Source organism: Rhinichthys klamathensis, unplaced genomic scaffold (assembly GCF_029890125.1).
Source record: "Rhinichthys klamathensis goyatoka isolate OS25496 unplaced genomic scaffold, OSU_Roscu_1.1 h1tg000277l_1, whole genome shotgun sequence".
In the NCBI taxonomy this organism is placed as follows: domain Eukaryota; kingdom Metazoa; phylum Chordata; class Actinopteri; order Cypriniformes; family Leuciscidae; genus Rhinichthys; species Rhinichthys klamathensis.
In genome coordinates this window covers 622864-648905 of record NW_026606796.1, presented here as the reverse complement: position 1 = coordinate 648905, position 26042 = coordinate 622864, and the positions used below count along the sequence as shown (strand labels likewise).

At 37.8% G+C, this 26042-nt stretch overlaps 1 protein-coding gene across 1 annotated transcript in view; it reads left to right on the top strand.

The window, feature by feature from the left end:
• Positions 1-26042, top strand: part of entpd1 (ectonucleoside triphosphate diphosphohydrolase 1) — a 266701-nt gene that overhangs the window by 148238 nt on the left and 92421 nt on the right. The window lies entirely within an intron of this gene.

The following is a 26042-nucleotide window of genomic DNA, read 5'->3' as shown; positions in this document are numbered from 1 at the left end:
AAACTGCCACTTTTAAGTACACTACTACATATAGGTAGATAGAAAAAATAGGCATGTTGATGTTGCAAGAAGCTGTAAAAAAGCTACAAGAGAATCATTCATTCGGTGCCATTGTAGTTGACATGACGCAACTGTAACCCGTCGATTACTTCTCTGGTTTATTAAGATGCTAATGATGAATAGTTTGAATGTTTCCTTAACGGCTGTGATGTTCCTGTTCTCTTTTATGCTCTTATATTTTTATTTTGGTTTGTTTTTATTTCAATTTTATTTTTTTTCCTTTTTTTTGTTTTCCGTTTTTTTCCATTATTTGAAATGGTTCCCAAAAACCATGTTTTTGTAATGAATAAATGTTAATGCTGTACAGTCTCTGTAGCATGCAGTTCTGTATTAATAAAAATGAGTTAGTATGTGAACTTGCCTTCTGTCGTCTTCTGCCCTTTATTTAGATAAATGTAGCAATAATGACCAACAGCACTATAATACAAGTCAGAATTTGACTGAATATTCTAATTTATTTATTTATTTTTTGGGACACCTTTCAACCAATCCTGGTTCTGTAAGAAATTGCATTGGACACATTCTCAAGAGGTGTTATCTTAAATGAAGGTTGCAAACTCTGACTCTGATAAGAATTACAGACAGCAGTAATGATGATTAATGCTAATGAAACAACCTGAAGTGTCCATCATAACTCTCCCATCACACACCGCTGTCTGCAGCTGGTTTCATTCAGAGTAGAATTCAGCTGAAAGCCTCATGCCAGGATCTGATGTTCTAACTAAGGCAGAGTAAATCATTCAGTCATTTGTTTGTGGCTTTAGAAGTAATCAGAACTGGTATTTTTTTCTTTCAAAAGGTAAACATTTTCTACTTTATTAGCCATTTTGATTATTCAGTTAACATGAAGACCTCCTAAGGAATGTTCTTGCGCATTATTTTCTCTGATATGGCGAATCAAAAAATACTTTTCAGTTATTATTTACACTAGTAGACCGATATATTCTGGATGCCATATACGTTTTAAAATTGAACAAACAAGCCAGTATACGACACAACATCCAGACCTCGCTGCCTTAGACATTGCGAATTCTCGGATCCAGCGATGTCTATTAGAAGAGTTGTATGTGTCTTGATAAGAGTCATTTAGTCAACAATCCAAGTACACATGCTTTCTGTTCAGTCCAGAAAAGCAATGTTTAATTTTTTTCCTCTCGAGGACATTCTGAATCGTCTCTGTCTGAATGGATGTAAACAAACTTCATAAGACATCAGTCGATTCAGACCACTCTTCGACAACTGTTTAAAGCCTCTACAAAGCTTTTCCTCACAAGAATATCAACAATCCTTCAGAATTCTTCCCAACGGTCAAAGGATTAATTGAACTTGAAATTGATCATTGATCTATGTGATTATCCACCATGTTAAATCAAATACAAATGCATGTAAATTATAGGCCAAAAGGATTTTCATTTTCACTTTCATTTTATCCAAATGAAGATCATTCTTTCTAGCATGATGTACTGTAGTATACAGGAAGGTCAAGGATGAAGAGGAGACGATAAAAAAAAATTCCCTTCCTGAATGGTAACAAGGGTTCGCTTGGCCTTATGAACCAAAACTGAGGTTACACTTTCCTAATCATTCAGTTCATCTTCCCTCTTTTTTTCCCTTTTTTAAAAGAATATTCAAGAAGAAAAACCCTCAACACTCTGAATTATTCATGTTTTTGTATCCATATTTTATATGCATTTGTATTTTGATGCAGCTTTTAGAAATATTTGTTGTTGTCTAGTGTGCTGTCTGTGAAATAATATTTGGTTTGAGACCACATGTATCTATTCGTCTCAAAATCTGTGTTATTGCAACAGGAATAACCATTTATTTATATATGGATTTTTTCACATTGTGGCTTGTGAACTTTCAACAGTGTGTCATTAAAAAACTTTCATTTTAAATGATGCATTTTGCAATCCGTAATCCACACAGACACTGACTGGCCTGTGTCTAGTTTGCCAGCACAGTTCCCATCCACTTTCTTTTTAAGCACACTTCCTCTGAAAATATGCATTGTGCCTGTTCAAGGCTGATACATAAGGCTTTTTATTGCCAAAGGGTGCACTCAGGGTGGGTCCATTTACCAAACTATCACTGCCTGTTCTTCTCCACAACTCCACTCTATGCTATTGTGTTGTGATGCTGTGTCTTTTAGGATTCTCTCTTAACCTTGGAAGAACCATCAATTCACCTTTTGAATCCAGCGAATTTCCTTTCACTTCATAGGTACTCTTTCAGTGTGTTGCATTTTCTCTAAATTAAACGCTGTATTCTTCTCCTTCATCCGAATGACCGCGATCTGTGGAAGATCTGTTGAAGAGGATGTCAAACAAATGAGTTATTACTTGTTTGTGTTCAAAGAAACATTTTCTGAGAGACCAAATATGTCAAATGGGTTTTGGACTGATATACAGTGTTGTTTATGTTCTCAGAAATCTTGATTTTAAATATAGAAATATACACTCACCGGCCACTTTATTAGGTACACCTGTCCAACTGCTCGTTAACACTTAATTTCTAAGCAGCCAATCACATGGCGGTAACTCAGTGCATTTAGGCATGTAGACATGGTCAAGACAATCTCCTGCAGTTCAAACCGAGCATCAGTATGGGGAAGAAAGTTGATTTGAGTGACTTTGAACGTGGCATGATTGTTGGTGCCAGAAGGGCTGGTCTGAGTATTTCAGAAACTGCTAATCTACTGGGATTTTCACGCACAACCATCTCTAGGGTTTACAGAGAATGGTCCGAAAAAGAAAAAACATCCAGTGAGCGGCAGTTCTGTGGGCGGAAATGCCTTGTTGATGCCAGAGGTCAGAGGAGAATGGCCAGACTGGTTCGAGCTGATAGAAGGGCAACAGTGACTGAAATAACCACTCGTTACAACCGAGGTATGCAGCAAAGCATTTGTGAAGCCACAACACGCACAACCTTGAGGCGGATGGGCTACAACAGCAGAAGACTCCACCGGGTACCACTCATCTCCACTACAAATAGGAAAAAGAGGCTACAATTTGCAAGAGCTCACCAAAATTGAACAGTTGAAGACTGGAAAAATGTTGCCTGGTCTGATGAGTCTCGATTTCTGTTGAGACATTCAGATGTTAGAGTCAGAATTTGGCGTAAACAGAATGAGAACATGGAACCATCATGCCTTGTTACCACTGTGCAGGCTGGTGGTGGTGGTGTAATGGTGTGGGGGATGTTTTCCTAGCACACTTTAGGCCCCTTAGTGCCAATTGGGCATCGTTTAAATGCCACGGCCTACCTGAGCATTGTTTCTGACCATGTCCATCCCTTTATGGCCACCATGTACCCATCCTCTGATGGCTACTTCCACCATGTCACAAAGCTCTAATCATTTCAAATTGGTTTCTTGAACATGACAATGAGTTCACTGTACTAAAATAGTCTCCACAGTCACCAGATCTCAACCCAATAGAGCATCTTTGGGATGTGGTGGAACGGGAGATTCGCATCATGGATGTGCAGCCGACAAATCTGCGGCAACTGTGTGATGCCATCATGTCAATATGGACCAAACTCCCTGAGGAATGCTTCCAGCACCTTGTTGAATCTATGCCACGAAGAATTGAGGCAGTTCTGAAGGCAAAAGGGGGTCCAACCCGTTACTAGCATGGGGTACCTAATAAAGTGGCCGGTGAGTGTATACTTTGCATGTAGCCTATGCTGATTTACATATTGCCTACTGATAGGTAATAGAATACTTCACCATTAAGGCCCATTCACACCAAGGACGATAACTATAAAGATAACGATGAAGATTACGATTAATTTTACTTCAAAATTAATAATTTTTTATTAATTGACCCTTTTCACAGACTGTGATGATTCGTTTTATAACACTATACTTTGTATTATGTTACCTTTGCATCAAATGGGGGGGGGGTTCTTCCTCCTCCATGCTTAATCAGTTCTGATGGTTGGTTGTCAGTGCACACAAAAACCGTACAATAGTAGGAGATGGCAATGATGTTATGGAGTGGTCCGCTGCTCTCCTCTGTGGCAGGTATATGACATGGACGTGTTGGTTAATAAATCATGACCAGGTCAAGGGGGAAGTAGATCAAGCACAGGAGAGAGGAAAAAAGGTGGAAATGAAAAAGAGGAAAAGGAAAGAAATAGGAAGAGGTGATCATAATGAGTGGCTTCCTACTGTCACTTCATCCGGTTGTCGCCTCAAGCTGTCAGTACTTCCTGGGAGACTCTATACTTTTTAAGCTCAGGGAAGAAGAAAAAAACAACTTGAGTGTATATGTGTGTTTGAGAGAGGAGACAGAGACAGGGCCGGAATCCCACAGAGGCACTGTGTACTTTGGTAATGAGATGAGTGTTGCTGGTGGCCCGAATCTCCTGGATGACAGGACAGCTTTGGGTGGAGGAACAGATGAGAAATGGACTGACAGCAGAATGGTAATTCTGAGCTGAGGGGCTTATGATGGGGCCTTCACTGCTGCCGTGATTATGTGTCACACTTAACAGTCAATGCAAAACATCACAATGAGGGAAATACGCCGATATATAAAGCATCAGCTGCAGGCTTCCATATTACACACCTCAGGCACTTATTACAACAAAAATATGCATTTCATATTTATATGATTGGGTGTCTGAGTTGTCTTACCCAAAAATGACACCATTCTGACATCAGCTTCTCAATTTATGTCATTTTAAACCTGTATGACATTCTTTGTTCCTTGAAACATAAAGGAAGATGCTTTGAGGAATGTTCACACTGCTCTTTTTATGCAATGAAAGTGAATGGGGACCAGGGGCTGAGAAGCTCCAAAAAAGGACAGAAATTTACCACAAAATTATTTAAAAACTATATAACTGGTGCCATGTATTCCAAGTCTTCTGAAGCCGTTTAATAGCTTTGTGTAAGAAAGAGAAATTTAGGTTGTTATATACTGGGAAAAAATAGCTTGACCACCATAGTCACCATTCAACATTGTGACACCCCGGCGTCACAATGAAGACGCCAAAGGCGCCCCTTGGCGTCACTCTGTGGACGCCATTGCTTTCAATAGAAAACCTGTGGCGACAACAACAGACGCAAATTTTATCAGTAGGAAATCGCGCTGAAGAAGTCTCATATTGAACACATCGCAATATTTGGCATCAGTTCACGTGTGCCAGATGTTGGTAAGTAGTCGTAAATATGCTGTCCCAATAATATTTGATATAATGTATTTTCTGTTTGTCGATATTAATCAGATAAGCTCCCTCATTTTCAGTCACTGCATTATATCTGTCATCTCCACGGAGGCTCTGCGTTTCATTGCTTTCTAATTCAAAACACCTTCAAATAGTTCCAAAGTGGTATTTGTAGTAGAAGCACAGTAAAACAACCATGCTTTTACCACAGTAACATTAGTTTTACTGTGCTATTTCTTGTAAATTAACAGTAACCACAAAACTTACCATGCTTTTGCCACAGTAGTTCTGTGATATTTATTGTAAATGCTCAGTAACCACAAAACTTACCATGTTTTTTTTTTACCTCAGTGACCTTAGTTTTACTGTGATAGGTGTGGTAAAAGAATAGTTACCACAACACTTACCATGCTTTTAATGCCTAATAATTTAAAATCCAAAATTTGTAAGGTAAATCTGTGCTTTTTCCTTTAAATAATCCTATATATTGTACATAATGATTTTTTTTTATTTTTTTTTTTGCTGTTTTTTCAGCTGAAAAGACCAAAAGGGCCTTTCGGACTCAGTCAGCCCATTATTGTTTGAGGAGAAGTAAACGGAGGAGAGGGAAAGCTTCAAAGGAAAATATATTCAATGGTATTTATGTGTTGGTTTTAACCCTTAATCAAACATTTTATCAAGCATTTGTTGTTTCTTAAACCTTTTCTTACTAAACCCATAGCCCAATCAGTACGAACATAGTCTTAAAGTCTTAAAGGGGTCATATAATGCCATTTTTGTACAAGCTAGTATGATTCTTTAGGGTCTAAATGAAAAGTTTGTAATATACTTTAATTAAAAATTCTCATTAGTATTGTAAGAAAACACTTATTTTACTTGGTCAAAAACAGCTCTGTTTTCAGCACGCCGTTTCAGTGCATATGCCTTTAAATGATAATGAGCTGTGCTCACCCCGCCTCTCTGTTCTGTGCGTACACCGTTTAGCTTCTTAGCAAAACCAGCTTTATACTGACCCTCGTTTATAAAGCAGTCTGGTGAGAAATGATTCGCGCAAACATGAAAGCATTGACGTTGCTCGTGGGGAATATTCCCTTCGAAAACAAACTCAGCCACTGCGTCTTCAGCGGTTCAGATTTAGGAACTTTAAAATGACTGCTGTGTTCGTTATTACACCCAAGAACAGAACACCAATCGCTTAGACGCCATTCTGCTCATAGACAGTGCTCCAGCATATCAGCAATGACCGCGCCGGTCCGCGCAGACTATGATTGACAGCTCTCACGAGCGAGGGCGGGTCTGTGTTGAAACGATGCTGTCAATCAACAATCGTGGGAGGGGCTTCCGAGTGTGTGACGTCACAAAATCGAACGGCTCAATTTGAGGCAGGGGAAAACATATAAGGAGATTAAAACAAAAACACTGGATGGATTTTTATCATTTTATGATGGCTGTGTACAGGCACTGCCAACACACATTTCAGTACAATCAACTTGTAAAAGTGCATGTACCATTATATGACCCCTTTAATAATTCACAGGATTGAACAAGTTGTCGAATTCGTACGATACTTGTACATATTTGTATACTCGTACATAATCCTGCAGCTTTTACTCCTACTGCTGTCATTGGCTACTGCCTCAATTCCTGTACTTATCGCGATATGTAAATCAGTTGCGCCCTTCTTGGAAAGTGGGATGTCCCACACACTGTCAGAAAGTATATATTAATAGCATTGTATTCTTTAAAATTATTACAAATTGGGCCATGTCTGTTCATGTTCCAATGATAGCCTACATGATGTCTCTCCACACCTCATAACCTACCTCTGCAAGAGTGGAAAAGCTAATTTGACATGTCACATGACATCAGATATTCGATTATTTTGTCATGATCAGATCAGTTACACTGCTGATAAATGTCCCGTTTGCATTTAAATCATGTTATTTTTAAACAAGTTCATATGAATATTGCTTGCTATTAAAGACTTGTTATTTTAATCATGCCCACATGTCAGTGAATTTATTACATAAATGCATTCAATGTTTAATTATGCAACACTCTTGAAAAAATATCCCACAGTTATGGATAAACTCACAACATCATCATCAAGTCCTGTGCTGGGCACATTGGGCAACAAGTGTCGACAACGTATTCGATCCGTGGCCAAGTTCTCCACATCTTCCCATGGGACACTGACATTCTTCAGATCTTCGTGAAACAACTGTCTCCATGTCTTCCTTGCTCTTCCCTGTCTCCTGCATCCACTTCATAACTGTATTTGGGTGGTGTTGTTTGGGCATGCATAGGATGTGTCCAGCGAGGTGCACCCTTTACTCTGTCTCAGTTTCAAGTCCCAGTCCCACTCACCTGGGAGTGAGAATGGGTTGAACATTTCCATTCATTGTATGGTTCTTCTAGAAATAGGACTGGTTGATATGGACAAAAATAATTATTACAGTATTTTTTTCCACTTTTTGATATCGATATTTATCACAGTATTTACTTAATACCATTAATGAATTTAATCATAACATAACGTTTCTTTACAAGTAAACTCTCTAGAGTAAGCTTCCTTTTAATGTAGTACCCTGTAAAATCGGTTTTATTTTTCCCCCCAAATTCTGTTTTCCACTTTGATTATTTTTAATTCTGCATGTTATTATTTAATACAAATGTAGCATCAAAAATGGTCTACATGAAGTGAATTCACAAATCTTTGACAATCCATCTTTTAAAATGTAATCAGATGAAAATATAGCAAATAATTTACAACAAAAGTGCTTTTTTTTTTTGTTAAAAAAAGTGCTGCACAAACATGGATGAAATAAATATCTTGGTATTTATGTCCTAATTTCTTAATCATCGATATTGTAGATTTATTTTTCCCACAAATATTAATATTGATTTATATCACCCAGCCTTAGCTATAAATGTCTCCTTTTGTGTCCCACAGAGGATAGTCGTTCAGGTTTGGTAAAAAAAAAAGAGATATAATTCAGGTATCTCATATGGCGCTCTTCCACTGCGTGGTTCGGCTCGGTTTGCTTTCCCACTGCATTTCAGTACCTCTTCAAAGTGGGTGGGATTAGACTGATCGTTATAGTTGGTTCACCACCTCATCTACTGACCTAGATACAGTCATTACTTTTTTCAAGTTGCGTGCGACGTTCGTTTAAAAAAGTTGTGCGAACAAATGATACTGGGGTGGCTGTTGCTAGCTTTTTAAATCTAGCGGGTTTGGTGTCTTGTATTGCAAATCCAATGACGCTGGTAGTCTCTTTGACCAATCAGTGATCTATGATGTTTACACGTCACATTTTATTGATTTTAGTGTCGGTACTGCTCGCTTGGAACCTCAACTGAGGTGGTACTAAAAAAAGTACCAAGTACTTGGTCCTGTACACAATGAAAACTCCCCCCCAAAAGTGAGCCGTACCGAGCCGCACCATGCAGTGGAAAAGTGCCAATAGATCATAATCATAAAAAAAAATGCATGACAGAATTTTCATTTTTGAATGAACTATTACTTTAAAAGATTTATTCTACCATTCAATGCTTAATCATTTTAATATGTCAATGTTAATTTTCAAAGACATACTTTTGGTCCAAATACAAAGCACTTTATGACCCTGTGGAACAGCATAACAAACAGTATGTAGACACATTCAATCGCTGAAACTAAAGTGCTAAAGTAAACTAGCGTGCGGTATAGAAGAACTAAAGAGATGCTTTGATAGTTAGAGGAAGGGTAGTCAGGCGAATGGGAGGTGGCATGTGTTGCTTGATACGCTGGGAGTTTTTGATAGGGCTGTGAGTGTGTGTGACTGCAGTGGCCCGGCTGCAGTCCTAATGATGGCAGTATGTTGTGAGCTAACTACCCTCACTGTGCTACGAGCCCTCGGGCTAATGCCACATCTCTCCGTCAAGGCCTTCCTTCATCCTGATTTACTCAACCTTTCCGAAGACACACACACACACACACAGATGACAAATAATTCATATTATGTTGAGCTGAAAGTTTGCTATAGAGCCTCATTAGACGGGTATCGTAGAGGAGTGACATTCTTGGCTTCCGCTGCTTGGTCAGGGTTTTTAAAGCAGGCATCTTAAAATAAAAAAAAATCAAATATATAAATACATGGTAAACCGCAGTTTCTCTTTTCCTCTATAGGGAATAGCTGATTTGATTCCAAGGTTGTACGATGGCACCTGAAGCTCCTCATTGTGGAGCACTGATGTCATGCTGAGGTAAGTTCCACCAACCTAATTTGAGTGAATGGAGTCTAAACATGGATGAAGCCCAGTGTCCCAGCAGAAGATTGTTTGGAAGAAATGTTATGAATTAAGCAAAAAAAAACACATAAAAAAACACCATAGCAGTTTTCTTAACAGCAAAAAGAGATGATGCAATCTATGTATAACATTACCCTCCACTGTGAAACAAAAGACATCATAAAGGTCCCAAAATCGACGAATGAACTGGGACATCATTTCGAACAAAATCAAGCTAAAACAAAGTTTCTTTAGAGAACATGAACACTCTGAGCTGATTTATACACAGTAAAAAGTTGCTGCCTTTAATTTTTAAGGATGTTTAGGTCTTTGCAACTTAAATTACATTAAACTGACTTAAAATGAGTTAAATCTTGTATAACTTTTGAAGAAAATTAAGAAAATTGCTTAACTTATATTGATGAGTTAAAGCAATGTAAAAACATATGTTGTCACAACTTGTTGATCATATAATTTTTTAACAGTGTAGTAGACAACGAAGCTGTAAATCTAATTGAAAGAGACAGTGACACTGTTTTTTCATGTTTAATACTGTAAAGCTGCTTGCTTTAAACCAATATATTGCATATAAGTGCTATATAAATAAGTGTGACTTGACCGGAGTGCCGAATTGCAGAGCTTTTGCAAACATGCACATCGCTATGATCAAATGCTTTATTAACTGCTGTTTTCTAACCAATGCCATTGTTTTACTTTATTTTGTTTTTGAGAGAAAAGCACACACCACATCTTTAGATATTCATCTAATCGCAGCATGGGGGGCATCGGGATGTTCGCCAACAGCATCTACCTTATATTTAACGTAAGAGCAGGAATTGTAGAAATTGTATGTGTCTGGCTTCCGATGTCACCCGCTTCTAGTTATTTTTAGCTATACAAAACAGCAGCTTGATATTGCAAACTGGTATTTTTTACCATATTATTTGAATGTATTGTTATAAACACACTGGTTTGTAGTGCCAATAGTTTTACTGTTTACTGCAGTTTGTTAATTCTTCTCGTTTTATCCCTATAGCAGCTATAGATTAAGAAGTCTCACACATTCACAGAAAATAGCTTACATCCCTTGAAAAACAAGGTGGATACCACTGAAAAGGCAAGCGAAGAACGAAAAATAACTTTGGCGTGAGTATAGGATGTTAATAATGCACTAATAAAATTTTAGCCCATTCACTGTAGCTCAATACCATTAGAAAACCACTTGAAAAGATTTCTTGGACAGGTTGAAATGCTATTCGACAGTTCCAAGCGTGTCCCTCGTGCATCATTCGCTGATAGGTATGTTTGGCGTAATGAAGATACTGTCACTTGAATCCTAAACGTACATATCGAGTTTGATCTCTCACTTAGTCCGGATTGATTTTCCTCTTAGCACCATGGTTCAGCGCCTTGCTTCAAATGAAGAGGTGAAAATTAGGCTCTTTGATTTTATCTGTAAAATTAAAGAAGATTGAGGTAGGGGGAACTGTGCTGTGGGTCGAGAGAGAGTACGACCGCCTCCCTTTGATGTGTTACTCATTTATCTGTGTGTCAACAAAGAGTGAAACGGAGGAATAGTGAGAGTTTGGAGAATGGCAATCATGCATTTCAAACCAGCTCAGCTTAGAGCAAGCCCACCAGGCATGTGGCTAGGTGATTTCTGTCCTGCGGGCAAGAAGAGGGATTTTACAACTAGTTTGACTTTTTCAGGGCATGCAGAAAGAAAGGTAGAAAAGTTTTTAAAAGGGAAAGAAACTGAGGGCTTGTGTACATCTTCCGACTGTTGAGTTGCTCATGTTTGCTTCGTAATGAAATATTTGCTTACCTGAGAGCTTTATCCACAGTAATTGTGTCCATGGCCATATGAGCGCAGCCACCAAGATGCCTTCCTACACAGTCAGCCAGACTTACCAGAATATTATGTTCTGTTTTTCCTTAAAGAAAAATGTATGTACTTGTATAAACGTATAATAACTCCATATGGATAAAAAGGTTAAGACTAAGTATCATTTAAAGGTCATTCATTACCTGGCAGGTTGTTTCGTGATAGGTAGGATTAAAACAAACAACGGCAAAAATATATTTCAAAAAATTATTTTAAGAAAAAAATAAGTCTGATTTTCATGTCTTTGCCCATTGAAACGTTTGCGTTCTCTCGCAAATGTTTTGCGTTACTCCGAGAAACTTTGCGTTTGCTCAGGGGAACACAAAACATTTTGTGAGCGAACACAAGGTTTCTCGGGGTAATGCGAAACATTTTGCGAGCGAACACAAAGTTTCTCAGGGGAACACAAAACATTTTGGGAGCGAATACAAAGTTTCTCAGGGGGAACGCGAAACATTTTGCTAGCGAACACAAAGTTTCTCAGAGGGAATGCGAAACATTTTGCGAGCGAACACAAAGTTTCTCAGGGGGAACACAAAACATTTTGTGAGCGAACACAAGGTTTCTCGGGGTAATGCGAAACATTTTGCGAGCGAACACAAAGTTTCTCAGGGGAACACAAAACATTTTGGGAGCGAATACAAAGTTTCTCAGGGGGAACGCGAAACATTTTGCGAGCGAACACAAAGTTTCTCAGGGGGAACGCGAAACATTTTGCGAGCGAACACAAAGTTTCTCAGGGGGAATGCGAAACATTATGCGAGCGAACACAAAGTTTTTCAGGGGGAATACGAAACATTTTGCGAGCGAACACAAAGTTTCTCAGGGGGAACGCGAAACATTTTGCGAGCGAACACAAAGTTTCTCAGGGGGAATACGAAACATTTTGCGAGCGAACACAAAGTTTCTCAGGGGGAACGCGAAACATTTTGCGAGCGAACACAAAGTTTCTCAGGGGGAACGCGAAACATTTTGCAAGCGAACACAAAGTTTCTCAGGGGGAACGCGAAACATTTTGCGAGTGAACACAAAGTTTCTCAGGGGAACACAAAACATTTTGGGAGCGAACACAAAGTTTCTCAGGGGGAACGCGAAACTTTTTGCGAGCGAACATAAAGTTTCTCAGGGGGAACGCAAAACATTTTGCTAGCGAACACAAAGTTTCTCAGAGGGAATGCGAAACATTTTGCAAGCGAACATAAAGTTTCTCAGGGGGAACGCGAAACATTTTGCAAACGAACAAAGTTTCTCAGGGGGAATGCGAAACATTTTGCGAGTGAACACAAAGTTTCTCAGGGGGAACGCGAAACATTTTGCAAACGAACATAAAGTTTCTCATGGGGAACGCAAAACATTTTGCAAGCGAACATAAAGTTTCTCAGGGGGAATGCGAAACATTTTGCAAACGAACATAAAGTTTCTCAGAGGGAACGCGAAACATTTTGCAAACGAACATAAAGTTTCTCAGGGGGAACGCGAAACATTTTGGGAGCGAACACAAAGTTTCTCAGGGGGAATGCGAAACATTTTGCGAGCGAACACAAAGTTTCTCAGAGGGAACGCAAAACATTTTGCGAGCGAACACAAAGTTTCTCAGGGGGAACGCGAAACATTTTGCGAGCGAATACAAAGTTTCTCAGGGGGAACGCGAAACATTTTGCGAGCGAATACAAAGTTTCTCAGAGGGAACGCAAAACATTTTGCGAGCGAACACAAAGTTTCTCAGGGGGAACGCAAAACATTTTGCGAGCGAACACAAAGTTTCTCAGGGGGAACGCGAAACATTTTGCGAGCGAACACAAAGTTTCTCAGAGGGAACGCAAAACATTTTGCGAGCGAACACAAAGTTTCTCAGGGGGAATGCAAAACATTTTGGGAGCGAATACAAAGTTTCTCAGGGGGAATGTGAAACATTTTGCGAGCGAATACAAAGTTTCTCAGAGGGAACGCAAAACATTTTGCGAGCGAACACAAAGTTTCTCAGGGGGAACGCGAAACATTTTGCGAGCGAATACAAAGTTTCTCAGAGGGAACGCAAAACATTTTGCGAGCGAACACAAAGTTTCTCAGAGGGAACGCAAAACATTTTGCGAGCGAACACAAAGTTTCTCAGGGGGAACGCGAAACATTTTGCGAGCGAACACAAAGTTTCTCAGAGGGAACGCAAAACATTTTGCAAACGAACATAAAGTTTCTCAGGGGGAATGCGAAACATTTTGCGAGTGAACACAAAGTTTCTCAGGGGGAACGCGAAACATTTTGCAAACGAACATAAAGTTTCTCAGGGGGAACGCAAAACATTTTGCAAGCGAACATAAAGTTTCTCAGGGGGAATGCGAAACATTTTGCAAACGAACATAAAGTTTCTCAGGGGGAACGCGAAACATTTTGCAAACGAACATAAAGTTTCTCAGGGGGAACGCGAAACATTTTGGGAGCGAACATAAAGTTTCTCAGGGGGAATGCGAAACATTTTGCAAACGAACATAAAGTTTCTCAGGGGGAACGCGAAACATTTTGGGAGCGAACATAAAGTTTCTCAGGGGGAATGCGAAACATTTTGCGAGCGAACACAAAGTTTCTCAGAGGGAACGCAAAACATTTTGCGAGCGAACACAAAGTTTCTCAGAGGGAACGCAAAACATTTTGCGAGTGAACACAAAGTTTCTCAGGGGAACACAAAACATTTTACGAGCGAACACAAAGTTTCTCAGAGGGAACGCGAAACATTTTACGAGCGAACACAAAGTTTCTCAGAGGGAACGCGAAACATTTTGCGAGCGAATACAAAGTTTCTCAGAGGGAACGCAAAACATTTTGCGAGCGAACACAAAGTTTCTCAGGGGGAACGCGAAACATTTTGCGAGCGAACACAAATTTTCTCAGAGGGAACGGAAAACATTTTACGAGCGAACACAAAGTTTCTTTGGCTAATGCGAAACATTTTCCAAACGAACACAATGTTTCTCAGGGGGAACGCGGAACATTTTGCGAGCGAACAGTTTTTCGGGGGAACGCACATTTTGCGAGCACGCGCAAAGTTTTTTGTGGGCGCGCAAAACATTTGTAATGTCTCCCATCCCCTATCCTTTTCATTCACCATGTCCCTTTAGGGGCTCATATACAGCTGGCAAATTTGCACATCTTTTGTACTTTAATTTTAACCTTATTTTGTGCCATTTCTATAACATTCTAAATTACACTTTAATTTCTTCTTATATTGACAAATTGATGGCACCAGTATACAAATAATCAGAGCCCCCACACAATTGTTACGACATTGATGTAGTTATGTTCTTTGTAAAACAAAAGATTGAACTTTTTGTTTGCTGTCAAAAGGACAACAGTGATGGTTGAGCAGAATTGCATAAGCATTACTAAATCTTGCCTCACAGTAGTAGAGAAAATTGCTCTGCTGAGTTTGGGAGAGTTTCAGTGGGGTCTGATGAATTGCATGAGGTAAGAAGTCTGGCTATTAGCCATCAAAGAAGAACTAAGAGTGAAAACATTAACAATAGTCCATTAATACTTACAAAAGCTGCCAAGCTACTAATAAAATGAATATCGGCAGGTTCCCATTGTGACAAATTACTTCTGTGCTGAAAGTGTGACAACATCCCTGCCTTTATTTAATTTCATTGTATACGTTTTCATGCATTGGAGATGCTTTTATTATTTATACACATATTTAATTTCATTTTTTTAACATTTTGCTAAATTATAATTAAATATGTTATAATACAATTCTGGCTGATGATGATTAATAATATTTATTCATGTATTTTTTTTAATGTTATGGTCAATAACCACTAAATTCTATACAATTGTGTCTAAATAAATAAAACTAATTTTAAATGCTTATAATTAAATTTAGGGATCACAACATTATGGTGTACAGTATGAAAGATGGATATTAATTTTGATTTGTTACTCTTTTAATTTTAGTTTGCTTTGGAAATGAGATTTTTACTTAACAGTCTGAAAATCATTGTCAAACCGAGCATGTGAAAGAGAGAACGAGGGTGGGTGAGAGGGTGAGAGGGTTGGCCTGGGGGGCCCATTAAGCCCTGTGTAAGTGGTCAATAATGCCCACTTCTCTTCACACTCTACACATGACTGACAGATGTAAAATAAAGCTACATGACTCCAGGGAATATGTTATTGACTCATGCTTTTGGTAAAGAAGCTGTTGAGCGGCTAAATTAATTTCCAAAAGCCCACTCCAGTCTGACAATGGTTGCGTGTTATTATAGTAAAGGGCATGTAGTTGTTAACCCCTGAGGTGTTTCTCTATCTCCTCCTGCTCACACAAGCTGAATTCCTCTACCAACCTGGATTCTGCTTTGAGTCCCGTAACAGAATGCATCATTTTCCTTTTTTTGTCTGATTAGTCTGCTGAAGTGTCTGCATGTGTTGTATTTTTCATTCAGAAACTGTAATTCTCTCAGTCAGAGGGCCTAATATAAACAGACATCCCGGCTTTAATTTTGGGATCTAACAATTCCTCATTAGCTGCTTCTTGATCTCTCTAGAGTGGCTCTCGCCAGCCTCTGCCGCGTTCCTTCCCTCCCCTGATTCATTGTGGAGACAAAAGTCCTCCTCCACGTTGTAACAGGGTGTGATCGCTTTCACAGAGCTACACAGGAGCCGTCAGCAGGAATCTCTTTGCTCCGTCTGATTCCACACTCACCGTGCCATGAACATTCGAATGGTCTCTCGGTGTCTGTCGCGCTGTGCTGCATGAAAGTAACTTGGCGAAAAAGTTGAAAATGTCAGCAATTAAAAAAGTTTTACCCAAAAGTGAAAATAATTAAATAAAGAGAATAACAATAAAGGACAATTTAAAAAAAAAAAAACTAAATATCTTATCAAACTTAATCACCAAAAATTAAACTTTTACAACATTTTGTATACATACAGTCTGTGTTGTTTTTCTCTGCACACGTTTTTTTTTTTTTTTTTGGGAATTGGTTGGTACACAGTTATTGTGTGAGAAATGAAAGATACCTGAATCTACACAAAAAAAACAGAATCTATAAAGCAATAATTTCTATCTTTTAAATACTATTAATTTCTTAAATTATTTATTAATAAATTAATGAATTATTTATTTTAATGTATTTATATAATTTTAATTTAATTTATACAATTAATATTTTTTATCATTTATAATGTATTTATTTATACATATATATATATATATTTATTTTTTTACTTATTTAATATATTTATGTAATTTACAACTTCTAAATTATATATATGCTCATCAAGCCTGCATTTGATGAAAAATACAGAAAAAAACTAATATTGTGAAATATTATTACAATTTAAAATAATGATTTTCTATTTGAATATACTTTAAAATATAATTTATTTCTGTGATGCAAAGCTGAATTTTCATCAGCCATTACTCCAGTCTTCAGTGTCAAATGATCCTTTAGGAATCATTCTAATATGCTGATTTATTATCAATGTTGGAAACAGTTGAGCTTCTTAATATTTTTTTATAACACGTGATTCTTTTTCAGGATTCTTTGATGAATAAAACTTTTTTTAAGAACATTTAAAAACAGCATTTATTTAAAAATAGAAAGCTTTTGTAACAATGTTCAAAAGTTTGGGGTGAGTTTTTTTTAGTTTTTTTTAGAGAAAATAATACTTTTATTCAGTAAGAATGTGTTAAACTTTTTATTCATCAATAAATCCTGAAAAAAGTATCACAGGTTCCAGAAAATATTAAGCAGCACAACTGTTTCCAACATTGATGATAACTGAGTTTCAAATCAGCATATTAATGATTTCTAAAGGATCATGTGACACTGAAGACTGGAGTAATGGCTGATGAAAATTCAGATTTCCATCACAGAAATAAATCATATTTTAAAGTAGGCCTATATTAAAATAGAAAACCATTATTTTAAATTGTAAAAATATTTCACAATATCACAGTTTTTTTCTGTATTTTGATCAAATAAATCCAGCCTTAATGAGCATAAGAGACTTCTTTTAAAAAACATAAAAAATACTGTATTATTGTCTCCAAACTTTTTGGCGTTTCTTCTTATTTAGAGGGCTCTTAAAAGAAGAAGTGGACAGAAAAAGGTCCAAGAGGAGGTCTAAAAGGGCATTCTTCGTGCCATAATTTTCACACACTAGGGAGGACTTGCTTATATTTTTGTGTGACAGGTTTTGAACATAATGCATTGTCAAATAATTCTCAATATGGGGTGGGTGACAGACACGCTCTCAATATTCAAATGTTGCTTGGCTCATAAACCTGGCCACCTCAACAGTCTGTTCTCCATCAATCAGCAGCTGTCCCCATCCTGGCACCCCATATGAATATATGAACGCATGACTGCCACAAACTCTCATAGTGACACAAAAGCAAGCAGAACTCAGTTCTCTTTTTTCTTGGAATGCATATTTTATAGATGTAATGGTAATGCCAGTTTAAATATAGGCCTATACAAATTTGGAAATGTCTCTTACTGGATTCACAGATTCCGTCGCCCTCCTGCTGTTGCATTACATACAAAAACTAATGGCATGAAACAAATACTCACATCACTAGTGAAATGTACAGAATGGAGGACATTGGTTCATATTGGAAGAATATTTAGAAAAAATGACAGGTGTGTGTCAGGGGGAATGTTTATTTATCATGCCCAGCGCTCTTCAGATAGAGATGGATGGTGTGGAGCAGAGGCTGATGGGTAGAGACGGTGTCTCATCGTGTGGTCCTTTCCATGAATTAGATTCAAAGGGAAAGGGAGCATAACAAGCTGGGAAAATCAATGGTAAACAAAGCGAGGAGGAAAAAGGAGACTCAACTTTTAGGCATACATGATCAGCACATTGGCCAAATGATGTCATCCATCAGAGTGGACACAGCAATTTGCCATCTATTTCCTCATCCATCAAACCTGATGTGTGTGAATCTGTGCATGTTTGCGGACGTGGGTGCTTGCACAGGGCAAGGAAGCTGTTTTGGTAGTGAAACAGAGGATACTCCCAGGTATCTAGGTTTGATAGACATATTAAAATGGTCTATTTTATTGTGTAAACAATAAAGGAGCAATATTTTCTGATGTCAACACATGTTGCTTGATGTGCTTCAGCCCACACTGCAAATAAAGATTACAGAGAATTCACATCATATATTCCACAATCCTGTTTCCACAAACACTGCAAAATACATTGTCGTACATTCTTGTTTAATCTTCTCAAATGCTTCTTTGTTTGAACATGGTGTCCACACTAAAGCCAATAAGATTTATTAATGATGACTCTCAGTACAAACAATCTGTCAGCTTATCAGCAGTTAACCTTTACTTTCAATCTTTTTTACAACAAGCACTGCATACAATCATTGTCAAGCTTCTGGTTTCAATGCTATTGATTGTCTTTGTTTCAATTCTGTTCTGTAGCCATAACAAGACTTGATCAATATCTGCAATAGATAAATAGTTCCTGTTTGTGGTATACTTTTGTGACAAATTGGTCCAGGTCCATGCTCATGAATGTTAATTAGTTAATGTGACGTCCATATACAAATAAATTATTTATAGTTTAATTATCATATAACTAATTATTGTTTATTAATGCCAGCCAGGACGCGGGAATGGCCTAATACTAATAGACTGCTGGTGTGACGAGGAGAAAACTATAGCCTACACTTGATTGATACACGTCGAATTTAAAATCTTTTTATCTTTGCCTTAAATTCAACATAACCTCTGTTATTCGTTGAAACTTGACGTTGATATCCCAGAAGTGAAGATATGACGCGTTTCAAACAAGATATTCGTCTGGCCCGCAAGCGAAATCATGAATCCTACTAGGTGAAGGATTATCTTATGAATATTAATTATGTCGCGCTCACGTTGCTACGTCGATACGTAACCGCAATCTTTCAGCTGTAATTTAATCTAAAAGCATCTCTTTATCACATTTAATCAACAATAGGCTACATCGTGGTATTAAAAATATGTTGTGCTCGTGTTTCTTCCAAAGATGGTTAATGGCAATTATATTATGGATATGTGGGTCATAGTGTAGCCAGATAAAGCCTACTGCCTTTACATATCACACATACTCACACATACAGTAGTCAATAAATCAGTGTCTTTCCCAATTTTTTTCACAGCTTTAGCAATAACTTTTATTCAAGTGAATCATGAAAAAATATCTTGAAATTGGTCATTTTAAATTTTAACATTTTTCTTTTCTAGCTTTAACAAAGCATGATTAATAAAATAAATAAATATAGGCCTACAGCCAAAACCCTCAGGGACACACAGTTGGGAATCACTATTATATCACACAAAGTAGCAAGCAAGATATGGTAAGGTCTGATCCATTCCAACGCAACCACAAACAAAACAGCTATCTTTGCCATAATTTATGAATTTCAATAAATAGTTTAAATAATTCTTCTAATCCTTTTTATACAACACATGTACCTAGCGGATCTTGTGGAGGATTTGTGCTGTGCAATGAGGTTGCATGCTTGAACCAACAGCTTAATGTTCCTGCTGGACATCCTGCCGAGAATCTACACACACGGCAATGGCCTGTCAATCATTCTTCTAATGCATAAATGGGGATGGGCTGACGGAAGAGGATTACACTGTCATAGTGATATTTATCTTAATGGTAAACATAAGCTTAGCAGACAAATAGATGTGTGTTTATCCATCTTTCTGCATCCATGTGTACAGTGCAGTGATATAGAATGAAATTCAGAGGCCATGCTCAGTGCACTGACTGCACTCCACAAGCAAGAGTGTGAGGCATTTCACAAAACACAGACATAGTACATGTGGTATTATGGATCGAAAAGTCAACAAAGCAGTTAAATTTGGAGTGGTACCAGATTAAAGAAAGAGACAGGTTGGAGGAAAGGTCACTGTAGGACTTTGGGGTAAATTGTGAAGCATTCGATACACACACACACACACACACACACCGGGGCGGATATGTTATGGGAATGTAAGTTTATCAGGTTTCAGCGAGGTTCTATAAATTCTTCCTCATGGCAGAGACTTTCCCTTGTGTGCCATTCACCTGTGTCTGTGTGCTCAGTTTCTGCCCCAGGGCACCATACCTCTCACACAAACACAATACATGTGTGTGAAAACACTTTCACATGAGCTTCATCTCAGTGCTGATCAGGCAGAATTTAGTTTAGGCAAGACGTGTCTCTTATCTATGTGTTAACTCGGATCTGTTTTGTGTTAAGTAAACATTCTTATAAATTCAGCCTTCACAGAACATCACACAAAGTTCTATATTCCCTTTCATTAGTGTGTCTAATGGCTGCATAAAGCTAAATAATTTCGAATCTGTTTAAAGAGTAAGTCTTTGTAAAGAAATAATGCACACATTAAAGGGTTAGTTCACCCAAAAATGAAAATCATCCCATAATTTACTCACCCTCAAGCCATCCTAGGTGTATATTACTTTCTTTCAGCCAAACACAATCGGACTTATATTAAGAAATATCCTGGCTGAATGGTACCCTAGATTTTAAAGCCCAAAAAAGTGCATCCATCCATCATAAAAGTGCTCCACAAGGCTCCGGGGGGTTAATAAAGGCCTTCTGAAGCAAAGTGATGCATTTTTGTAAGACAAATATCCATATTTATGACTTTATAAACTAGAATCAGTGGCTTCCGGTAACGACCATACGCGAGTCTAGTTCTGGCGGAAGAGTGACCTCTGACCCGACCATTGATGAAGGATGTATAGGAGTAGCTTAAGCTTAGTTGAGACGCCTCTCTTGGTCAACATTTCTCTTTAAAAATTCTAATTCATGACTGGTATTTTGTTTTGCTCTTTCCTCTGTACTTCCATGTTCTTTAATACGTTGTGCGTCGGGTCAGAGGTCACTTGCACTTTTTTTGGCCTTCAAAATCTCAGTTACTTTTCACTCCCATTATAAAGCTTGGAAGAGCCAGGATATTTTTTTAATATATCTGATAGTTTTTCTGAAAGAGGACATTTAAAAGACATTTATGTGTATATGACTTTCCTTTTCTTTTCTTCAAGAGCAATAAAGAAGGCCCACTGAACCATCAGCAGCTGAAGGAACACATAAGGTGGACAAGGACGATGTCATCACTCTGCAACCCACATCACTCCTCCATGAACTTCTGTCTTTCTTCACCGCCACAGCACAAAAAAAAGACCAATTGAGCTCTCTCCTTCCAGAGGTCAAAGGCCAATCTGTGCTTGTCAGGAGAAAACAGGCTCGGGGCAACAGGTTAGATCAGAAGCTGTGGCCTGTTGATTGGGTGAGGTATGATCAGCTTCCACGAATTGTGGTGTGACAGCGTGTGGGCGATGAGCTGTGAGGGAATAAGAGCTGACATGAGGAGATTCAGGGTGGGTGAGTCTTTCTGTCACTACCTGACACAATGACACTAAAGAGAGACACACACAGAGAGAAAAGACGGAGCGATTGAGAGACAGAGTGTCAAAGAGCATGTTAGGAAAGGAAAGAGAAATACCTCAACAGGCAGAGTGAAAAATAATGGAATGAGAGAAAGGAATGGAAAAACAGTTGACCTGAAATGTTTGTCACTGACGTTAAAGATTTTTGTTAGACCTACACCTGTCTGACTGTTTGGGACAGTTCATCCAAAAAAACTTAAATTCTGTCAATTGTTCCAAACCCAAATTACGTTTTTTTCGTGTGAGAAGATATTTAGCAGAATGTCCAAGCTGCTTTATGCACATAGCAAAAGTGGAAACGGGGTTGATTTAGGAAAATTTTCAATTTCTGAATTAAATATCTCTTTAAATTTGCTTTTGTCTGATCACAGTTGACCAAACATAATGAATATGAGGTCAAGGAACATTATAGTTTTCTCTCTGAAAGAAATTATTACTTTTATTCAGCAAGGACACAATAAATGTTGAAAAAAAAATCTATTTCAAATAAATGTTGAACTATCTATTCATCAAAGAATCCTGAAAAAAGAATCATTTTTGTAGTTACAAAAAAATTAAGCTGCACAACTGTTTTCAACATTGATAATAAGAAGAAATGTTTATATTAGAATGGTTTCTTTGGGTTCATGTGACACTAGGGATAAATTTGCTGTTGTCTGATCATGATTAGCCAAAATAAACATGAATATGAGGTCAAGACAATAAAGAAGCAGCATTGTTTTCATTCTGAAGCATTAGGGGGGATTAAAGTAAATCAAAATGTGAAACAACTATTAACAGCTAAATGCTTACAAAAACAATATTCAAAAAGATGATATACTCTCATAATAAAGGAATGCAGAGCCTTGGAAGATAAAAACCTTGTGTGTGTGTGTATTGAGTCTGATAAAATCCCTTTACTTTTCAGTTGTCTATTCATTGATAGAGAAACATCTACAAAAAGACTAAACAAAATCTAGACAAAATTTTACAGCAAAGTGCATTCAAACAGACTTTATTCTCCCTAGTTGCTTTATTTATGCTAATCCTCAGGTTTATACCTCTTTCGGTCCATTTTTCTCCTCTCCTGTAGTTTGTCAATATGGGCTTGACCTATATGGGCTAACCATTTTCTGTGATGTTGAACCCAGCAATAGCCTTAAAAACAGTTTTAAATTAAACAAGGGAGAACACAGATTGTTGTATAATTCATCCGGACCTCCCGCTGAGATTCCTCGGTTCAGTTATGTTACAGTCTAGATTGGAATTTCCCTTTTTCCCAGTGTTTGTGTGATACACAATGTGGATTCCTGACAGGGCCCTGTAAATTACCTCTTTAAACATTCATTTGGCTTTAGCAAGAAGAGAAGCAGAAAAAGCTCTTGATTTCATATACAATGAATAAGTTAATAAAAAAGGATTTTTTTTCCATACACACTTTTTTCTTTTTTCTCGCCCTCTCATCATTCCCTCAGAAATCAAAAATATGTCTGAGGAAGAAAAAAAAACACACGCGCAAGAATGTATGCGCGCACAGACATACAACAACAACAAAAAGAGAGGGAGAGGAAAGAAAGAGAAAAGGGAAGGAGGATGAGCAGGCAATGATGTGCCTCACAGGCTCCCGCCTGCCTCCCAAAATATCCAGCGCGGGAGCCGTGCGAGGCGGCCCGCACTCCCCTGAGAGCCCGCGCCGCTATCATTAGCGAGGGAGACGGCAAGCTCAAGTGGCATACAAACTTCAGCAAAACGTCAAGTGAGAAGAGCACGCCACTGCCGAGCTGGCAAACTCCACCAAATTAATACTGCTGAAAATAAAAGGCAGGACAACTTTCAACCAGCCAGTGAGGCAGAGTGAAAGAGAAATGTGAGAAGTATGAGAACGGATGAAAGGCACAGGGAAGAAAGTATGGGTCTGTGCTGGGTTCGCACATAAGAGACACGTTCATTTTGGAGATCTGTGCCGGAGCTTTTCTCTACCTCAGCGACTTGGCTGTCGTTTGAGGGAAAGAGACACTGAGGATGGGCGCTTTCCTGATGAGGTCATCAGCAGGGCTCGGAAACAGAAAACTTTGTATCGCTCGAGTTTGGCTATTAGTATTCCGCCGGAAATAAATGAATCCCGAATGGAAATCTCGAATGAAATTCCGGAGACCCGTGGAAACCAGGAAGCTTCCAGTAAAAAGAGAACACGTATATACATTTAGTTTTCAGGGGTGTCAAGCAACATAATGTGATGCTTTAGAGGAAAGTAATGCTCCCTAAAAATGCTCTTAAAACCTCAAAGAACAAAATACAATAAATGATACCTAAAAAAAACCCAGTAATGACACTCCTAACTGTACCACAGCAAAGGCTTTGGTCAGAAAAACAATGTAAACATTGAAATGTCACAGCTTGCTAAAATCACACAGCAAATTTTGGAACAAGGAATTTAGTCATTTTCCTAGTCAGTGTTTGACGTATTAACTTTTTCTTAATTCCTAGGCAAGGCAACTTTATTTATATAGCACCCCAGCAAACATTGGTCCGACGGCAACGTCGTGTCCCTGGCCAAAAATAGTTGCGGCCAGGACGTCATAAATCGGTAAAAAATGTAACACAAAACATTTCCTAAAAATGCATTCAGATACATTTGTACATGTCTACAGTTGCATGTATAATTGTTATTTTAACTTTTAGCTCGTGTAGTTATGTTTAGTGTATCGGGTGAGAGGACGTCACCTGGCGACGTCTTTTACACGTGCATTTAAAGTCCATCATGACCCTCTATGAAATCCTTGTTAAATATGCAAAAGCTGCGCTTAATCCTCGCATGGTTAATACTGCAATAATTAATGTAGTTGCCCATTAAGTTTTTAAGAGGTTGTGAAGAAGACGTCCACTGGCGTCCTTTACACGTCTAGTCAGGCTGTGAATACTATACGTCCACTGGCGTCTTTTGCACGTCTAGTCTAGCAAGACAGAAAAAAATTATCAGGATTTATAATTCTTTATAAAATACACGATTTATATACAAATGAATATATATTTACTTTATCTTGTTTTTATAAATTATAATCACAAAATGCACAGTATAGTCAAGTGATTGCAAAGCCACTGCCTTTTAATCATTATTTTAACCTGTTGTACCTGATGTATTCGTTGTTATTTTTTTATGGAATGTATGTACATGTAAAACAGAAATATACCCAGTCACCATTTATGTCTGAGTTGGATGTAATTACCCAAACCCTCTGCCCAAACCATAAACTGTGCTGCCAAGATGTAGTAACAAAAGATCTCGCGATATTACAAAATCATGCGATGGGATTATCTCGCGAGATGTTAACGCGTTCTCCCCATAGATTCTGGAACTGTGAACAAACACGAGGAGAGGAGGGAGTTGTGTCGATATTATTAAAAATCTACTGTTGGGTAAGTAGGCCTACATTTTGTATTAGATTAACGTGCTTGAGTTTTACTTGTGTGACATGAATGAACCGAAAGAAATTATGCCCACATTGTCAACTGAAATTTACTGAGTTTGGCTAAAATTAGCCAGTAGGCTAAAAGTAACTTTGAACGTATACAACAACGGTAACGTTATACCAAGTATATTGTTTAATGATACAGTCATTACTGTAACTTATTAATGTAGCCTTTTGAGAGTTTCTTTCAGAAAGTAAATTATCTGAAATGGAATGAAATGTTTAGCTGGATTTTAACATGTATGTTTTCAGTAACTGCTTTAAAAATAAAAGCAGAACATATTTTATACAATAAAATAAAATGTAATGCATGTTGATTACCTTTTTCTAATGTGTCATTTATGATTCATTCATGTTGTTCCATGTTTTTTTTTTAATTTAGCTGTAGACCATAAAAATATTTTGAAAATAAGTGCATATCATTTACCTTAAATTTTAATTTAATAATAATTTTATTTATTTAAATATATATATATTCTCTTCCCTTAGATGCTGTGAAGAGGTGGAGCCCAAATGCTACAGACTCTGAAATTGATGCAGCAATGGCAGAACACCTGAAACAGGAACAGCTGGTGGATACAAAAACTGAGCCAAACAATGTGTTTAAAGGGATAGTTTCCCCAAAAATGAAAATTGTCATAATTTACTCAACCTCATGTTTCAAACCTGTATACCTTTCTTCATTGAATTTTCATTTGTGGGTGAACTATCCCTTCATTTCTGGTTCAGAAAATATGTGTAGC